This window comes from Nannospalax galili, unplaced genomic scaffold (assembly GCF_000622305.1).
Source record: "Nannospalax galili isolate Female #2095 unplaced genomic scaffold, S.galili_v1.0 scaffold104, whole genome shotgun sequence".
NCBI classification, from domain to species: domain Eukaryota; kingdom Metazoa; phylum Chordata; class Mammalia; order Rodentia; family Spalacidae; genus Nannospalax; species Nannospalax galili.
In genome coordinates this window covers 740,313-748,103 of record NW_008353596.1, presented here as the reverse complement: position 1 = coordinate 748,103, position 7,791 = coordinate 740,313, and the positions used below count along the sequence as shown (strand labels likewise).

The window sequence follows — 7,791 nt, the reverse complement described above, 5'->3', positions numbered from 1 at the left end:
GTTTTTTTTTTTTTTTTTTTTTTTTTTTTTTTTTTTTGACAAGTCTCCATTGCAGACAAAAGCAGGTATCCCCAAATAAATGAATTTTCTTCCAGAGGACAGGTAGTGACTTTGAGGACACTGAATTAATGACATAATACAACTGATCTTTCTTGCACCCATTTTTTCCTACTTAAATGTAAGTAACACATGCCTTTGGAAAGGGGAAAATTTCCCTGAGTATTGATTTAAATTATTTTTATCATAATGTTACTTAATATGTACAAACATAAAACTTAGGTATAAAATCCTTATGCTTTTAGAGCTATTCAGCTATAAAACTGAAACAAATTTCCAAATTAAACACCAATAAGGCTGCAAAACCAATAAACTTCAAATTAACAACATTAGTTTAATACGCGGTTGTTTGGTTGGAATGGATTACAGCTTGCCACGTGACTGCAGTGTGGGGCCTACGTTCCATGTATTCTACTTCAGCCTGCTTCTGTGACCTTGTGCTAGGATGGCTTGCTGTCCCACAGCTCCACTCTACAAGCTCCTAGAGGATTCTGGTCCATCCCCTGCAGATGTTCTGGTGTTGAGTATGTCTTCCTTCCTCCCTCCCTTTCTCCTTCTCCCTCATCCCCCTCCTCCATTTTTCTTCTTTTTCTCTCTCTCGTCTTAGCCTCATGTCAGTAAAAGTAAAAATAAAACATCCAAGATGTCCCATTCAGCTGGACACACACATATGGGGTGCTTAAAATCACAGCATACAGAGCAGGCGTCTGGAAACTTTGTTGAGTGCCAAACAAAAATATTTTCGGTTGCTGGTCCATACTGTCTCTGCTCCAACTACACAGCTGTGTTACAGACTTGACAGTGGTTCCTTTATGACAGTGCTTCCTCCATATTCTTGGGGATAGGTTCCAGGATTCTTTGCAGGTACCATCATCTGTGGATGATCAAGTCCTTCACATAAATGTCACAGTATTTACTAATGGGCTATGCACAGCCTTGTGTGTACTTTAATCATTTCCAGATGACTTATAAAACCCATTATCATGTAAGTGCTGTGTAAACTGTTGTGATACTATGTTGTTTAGAGCACAGATTTGTAAACTATGGGCTGGAGCAGCTGAAGGTGGAGGGTCAGGAAAATCTGGTAATAGTAAAAGATTTCTGAGTGGGCATCCAAAAATTCATTCAAAATTGAACCTCTAATGAATCTGAGAGGTTTCTGACAGCCCTCTGCCATGCTACAATATGTGATTTCTCTGAAGCTTTGATTCTGAGGACACAACATGCACACCTTTCAACGTGCATGCTGTCATGCCATGTACCACCGTAAAGGCTGCCTGACTAGAAACTACTGTCTGTCATGAATGCAGTGTCTCTACTGTACATATGACATTTCCTGCTCTTAAAGAAGCATAATGGTTTAATCATAGAAAACAAGAGTGTTCAATATTTTTCTGCTGTCATTCCTTCAGCACGTAAATCTCCTTAGTATATCAATGGATTGGACTGTGTTAGAATGTTTGAGTTTAAAAATTGCTGTTTGAGTTCCTACTTGAGTTTCATAAAAATTATTAGTCAATGAAATTTGACTTGATATTAGGACAGAATTCCTAGCAATTTCTAGAATGTCCTTAAACATACATCTGCCATTTTTTTACTATGTATTTATTTGAAGTGGCATTTGCAGCACTGGTGGTAACAAAACCAAGAAGTTAATCAATCCTTTAAAACATGGGAGATGCTCCACATCTCACAGCATCAAATATTCAGCCAAGATTTTAATCCATTATATAAAAAAACCCAAGTATATCCATCCCATTAGTATGCAGATTTTATTTCATATTAAATAAATGATAACATATATGCTAAAATTGTTTCAAAATAAGTTTCTTTATGGTTCATTATCAGTAAACATTTGTATGCCTATTTTGAATACCTATGTATCCATGATCCTTTAAAAATTTCTATTAAATTCCAGGTCCTTTTAATAAGATGATGCTATACAGCAGTCCCTTCTGTATGAAATAACTACCATCATCACGAATTTGGCTGAGACTGATCGCTAAACATAGTCACAGTTGGGCTTGCTGACGGTTGTGCTCATTCATTAAAGGAGTACCAAGCAAGGTCACTGGACCCTCACCTGAGTATCCAGCCACTCTTTCCCCAACTAGTCCAGCCTTGGAAGACAAAAGAAAAATGAGGAAGAACCCAATAGAGGGATGCTTTTGGAAGTCCTTGTCAAGAAACTCCAGTGGATTCTCATATGAACATTTGAAAATTGCCCTCTTATGACTTTTTTCTAGTTCCCTGTCTAGAACTTGTAATGCTAATTACTCTTGCCTTTACTTCTCCTTCACATCTCCTATTCATGATTCAAGGACTTTCTTTTCCCCTTAGAGACAAGAGGTATGCAATTTGGGAATCTTTTAGATAGACCCACTGAAGGGGTACTCCAACTGCCTCATGGAGTGTGTTCCTGAATCTTTTAAAGCTATAGTGAAATGCTTCTTCTAATCATGTAGTTATTAAAAATTAACAAAAATGATTTTAAAAAAATAGCAGTTAGGAATTGGCTAGGCAGTTAGCGTAAAAAGACCCCAAACAAATGTAGCCAGTTTCTTGACTAAAAGTCAAAATGTCCTTGGACCTGTTAGCAACATCCTCTGTTCCAAAGGCCAAAAATGTCAAAAGTATTTGGGAGCATGTATCTAATCCTTAAAAGACTTTAGGGTTACCTCTTCAGAGGGGGGGATGTTGGAGGGGAGGGAGTGGGCATGGATTTGATCAAAACACCTTTTATGTATGTATGACATTCTCAATAAAGTTTTTATAAAAGTTAAAAAAATTTCTTGGGTGTAAAGGGATCATGAATAAAAAAGTTTAATAATCCATGGCTCAAGGAATAATGACAGGTCTGTGAATGTTCAGTAAAAGGATGGCTGAGTCCATGTACTAGAGGCCTATGGAGGATCAGTTGCACAGTTAAATGAGGACTGTTGTTGCAATGTTTGTAGACCCTGGAACTTGACTTTCATCTACTTTCTAAGCATCATGAAGTAGTCTTCTTTTGATTGTTTTTGTCTCAGTGATTTAAACTGTAAAAACTATTCTCAGCATGCAGAATATACAAAAACAAGGGAGGAAATGGTTGAACAGTCTGCCACCTGTAGTTTGTGGACTGCTGACATGGACAGTTAGGAAGCAAAGACTATTAAAAGAGATGATGTAGAAGTGGATGTGTAAAGTGTTACAGCAGTGAAAGTTTTAAGTTAGAGCAGCAGGCATCCTGGAGGATTCATAGAGTGACTCTGGGAATCCCTAAGGATTTGAGAGTGAACAGCACTGCTCCGGACATCCCAGAGAGCAATGGTGTTCAACAGGGGCTCCAGAGGAAGGATGTGTCTTTACAGCATAGTCTTTGTATTTCCTGCCCTAGCACAAGGCACACATTAAGTGCATGAGAAAAATACTAACGGGGCTGAGGAAATGGCTCAGTGAGTAAAATACTTTGCACAAGCATGAGGACCCAATTTAACATTCCTAGAATCCATGTAAAAGTCAGCCATGGCAACACACACCTGTAATGCCAGTGATGGGCAGGAAGAGATGGAGACAGGGTAATATCTGGGGGCACCCTGTTCAGTTGGTCTAGCAGAAATGGAGAGACCTACATTTAGTGAGACTGTCTTAATCTGTCTCTTTTCTTTGTTCTCTCTCTCTCTCTCTCTGTCTCTCTCTCTCTCTCTTCCATTCTCTCTCTCTGATAATCCAGCCAAGCTCCTCCCCTCCATTCCTAACTGTCTCAAAATAATAAGGTGGAGAAAGATAAACGAAGATATCCAAAGTCAGCCTCTGGCTTCCACATGGGCACAAGTGGGCATGGGTTTCATTCGGTGCACACAAATGTGCTCACAAACACACACGGAGATCACATATACAGAGAGTGAGAGAGAGAGAGAGAGAGAGAGAGAGAGAGAGAGAGAGAGAGAGAGAGAGAACCCTAGACTGTCCTGGGAAGATTGTAGTAGCTAGAGTTTCTGAAAAACAAACAAAACCAAAAAACTATTACTTGAGTGGCTAGGGAAAGACAGAGTAGATTTCTATCTGTTTGCAAGTGAACAATGCCTGGGCTGAGGCAGGAGCCTGGGCCTAGAGTTGGCCTGTGTGCTCTGAGACTTGCCAGCCATGAGACTTTGAGCTCAATTTCTTTGTCTCTTCTCTTTGTCTCTGTCTCTCTCTGAATCTCTCTCTCTCTCTCTCTCTCTCTCTCTCTCTCTCTCTCTCTCTCTGTGAGATGCTCCAGCCAAGCTCTGCCCCTTCTTTCCCTTAGGAGACCTAACTACCAAAGCACAATTGACTTCATATTTGCCTGTTCCAAGTCCTCAGATTTGACCACTACTGATTGAAAATATCAGAAAAAAATTGCATCTGCACTGAGCATGGACAGACTTTTTTCTTGTCTTTATTCCCTAAACAGTATGATATAACTACTATTTACACAGTATTTACATTGAGAGTGGGTATTGTAAGTCCTCTGGAGATGATGTAAAGTACCCAAGAGGATGTGCAGATGCTGTGCCATTTTTTGACTGGGACTTGAGAATCTGAAGAATCTGCTACTCTTTAGAGTCCTGGAACCAATCCTCTTTGTGTACCAAGGGAAGACTGTGCATGTGCTGTGCTTGGTACAGTAGTAATAATACAGTGAGCTTTCAACAATGTAGCCATTAATAAAGCCATATTAAAGATTATTGTTATATACTTGAGTTCTATAAGACCCATCAGAGGTGGGAGGAGTCTCAGGAGGGTGGAATCGGGCAGCACAGAAACCCCGCACAATAGGAGAGCCACAAGCATCAGCCTGTCCCAGAGCTTACATCTGTTCTGAAGGAAAACTCCTACAATGAATATTTCTATTCAGTCAATAACATCGTACAACTTGTAAAAACAGAGAGGCGATTAATCATTGAAACGGGAAGCATTTGATCCTACAGCAGAGAGGAAGCAGGAACAACACACGAGTGATTTCAGCTCTCTGTGATCTTTTAAGCGCTGTCTGTTGGGGTTAGAAATGTTTTCTTTTTGTGTGGGATTTGCTGAGGATTCAGGAAGGGACTGGGAGCCCGAGAAAGGAGGGCTCGGGGTGCACACGAATCCTCACCACCTGGTGGATTCTGGGGGTCGGAGGTCCCGCTGTAAGGAACTTTTCTCTTCTCAGTGGGAAAATTTATGCAGAAGTTGCAATCTAAGAACCAAAGCCCCTGAGCAGATGTTTGATTTGACTTGTTTATTTGGTTTTGTACGTGTGTGTGTGTGTGTGTGTGTGTGTGTATGTGTTAATGGAGGCAACTCAAAAAACTGACACATTATGCACATGGTCTGTTTCTAGCTTCTCTTGAAATCAAGAAATCTGGTCATGTGGCTTCACTCTCCCCAGGGCACAATGGGCCGCAGCAGAGCACAGGTGCTGCTGGGGGCAGGGTGCTGTGTGTCTGTGCCTGCAACCACCCCATCCTCCACTTCTGACAGGTACACACCCTGTCTGCTTGGCATTTATTACTGTGCGCAGGGTGCAATTTGTCTTGGAGTAGAGACATGCTCTCTGTATTCACATCTCTATTAAATGTGGGAAAATGAAAGATAGATCAAGAGGGATGCATTTTTCAAGAAAAATGATGGAAAACACATTTTCTTGTGATATTGAAGAATATTCTTGAGTATTTTGTATGCAAATGGCCAGCTTGGTTCACTTGCTTCATCTGGCCTCAACTTGTAGACTCTGCCCTGTTTCCTAAGCCTCTGGATACTTCTGGTTCCGGGCACTGTGCATTTTTGATGGAACTCACTCAGCCTGTCTGCTAAGGGCCTGCTATGTACCAAGCAGAGGCTCAGTCTGACTCTGAAACTCTAGTGAGTTCCACGGGTGCCTTCTTTCTCCTCCTCTAGTCTGGCCAGGGCAAAGAATCCCAACAGTTTAAACCAGTCACCCCTACAAAGTGTTGTTTTTGCTACTGATGGAAAGCCACAGCCACAGCATTGTGAACTGAGGGGAAACCATCAGGAGCTAGCAATCTTTACAGGAAGAAGTGCTGTCTCTGAGATGTGCCAGCTCTTCTAGGTGAGGAAAGATGGGCCAAAAGAGAGGCAAGAAAGGCTGAGGAGCTGGAGGAAGTTGGGGCTGGCTGGAGTGTTCAGCCTGAAGTAAACGGGACCTAGGGAGTCAACAGCTGAGCCCAGGGAGGTGAGGGACCAACTAATTTGGTGGCCATTAGAAATGGGTGGTGACCCATCCCATCAGGGTTCTGGAATGAATGGGCAAGTCCTAGTCACCAGAGAGGAACTAGAGTCAACCAGGCCCAAAAGACAACCTTCTGGTGAGGAAGAGGTAGCAGAGTGAATAAAGACTGGATGATGGCTGGCTCAGAGGGTAAAGTGCTGGTGGCACAATCAGAAGGACCCGAGTTTGGATCCTCAGTGGGGCACAGTGGTGTGTGTCTGTAACCCTAGTGCTGGAGGCGGGGTAGACTAGAGAATGGATACAAGCAGATGTCACAGGCTCTCTATCCAGTCAGTCTAACCAAAATGGTGAGCTCCAGGTTCAGTGAGAGACATTGCTTCAAAAAATAAGATTAAGGGGCTAAAGAGATGGTTCAGTGGTTAAAAGCACTGACTGCTCTTCTGACCTCCATAGGCATTGCATGACCTGAGTGCGCTTACACCACACAGGCAAGACACATACACATAAAAATACTGGGAGCTGAGAGATGGTTCAGCAGTTAAGAGCACTGGCTGTCTTGCAGAGGACCCAGGTTTGGCTCTCAGCATCCATATGGCAGCTAACGACCATCAATAACTCCAGTTCCAAGGGATCCAACACCTTCTTCTGACCTCCATGGGCACTGCACAACATGGGTGCACTTACACATATGCAGGCAAAGACACTCGTATACATAAAAGTAAAAATAATAAAAAATTAAAAAAATAAGATTAGGAGAGAGAGAAAAATAAAAGACACCCTGATATTGACCTCTAGCCTCCATACCTGTATACACACACACACACACACACATACACACACAGACTGGACATAGAATTGGACTGATGAGGGATGCAGGACTCTAAGGGCAGCAGCCCTTTTAACATCTCGTAGCAGGCCCTCAAATCTGAGGCCGACAAAGGCACAGGAAACAAAGCGAAGGCTTCCAGGGACACGGCTGGCACCTGGCCATTTTCTAGCCTTACTTTTCTCATTTATAACCAGAATAACGGCAAATGTCTCTCAGAGTAGCTGTGAGGGTTAACTGCAGTGTAAAGCCCCTGGCACTGGGGGATGTAATGAAAGCAAGCCAATTTTCAAAGAATTTGGGTGCGTATTTCCAAACTTGACACTTAGCCTGGGATGACTTAGCTTCATTTCCTCCCATGAGGTATCTCCCGTTGGATGCCCCACTGGAAGGAGCCCTCCCCGGTAGCTGCTTGCCATCTGTCGCTGGTGTTCCAGTGCCGACCTGCTGCCTGGCACAGGGCCGCAGTCATAATTACCACTTCTGAATTGATTCCTTTGAGCCCTTTTGAGAAGACTGAGGAATGCTGTGATTAAAATAATTTAAAACTGGTCTCCTCTTTCACAGCTTTTAATATTTGATAAGATTTTGGAGGGAGTGAGGGATAAGGGCAAGGCGGGAGGTCTGGAGGTGTACAGTTCCAGCTATAGCCCTGTCTGTAACCTATGGGAACACTCAAAATGGGATGACAGGATAGAGGGAGGGAGGGAGAGTGAGAGGAGAGAGG

General features: G+C 42.6%; 1 protein-coding gene across 5 annotated transcripts in view; it reads right to left on the bottom strand.

Moving 5' to 3' along the window:
- Nucleotides 1-7,791, bottom strand: part of Kcnip1 (potassium voltage-gated channel interacting protein 1) — a 400,602-nt gene that overhangs the window by 169,409 nt on the left and 223,402 nt on the right. The gene's annotated exons all lie outside the window — the stretch shown is intronic.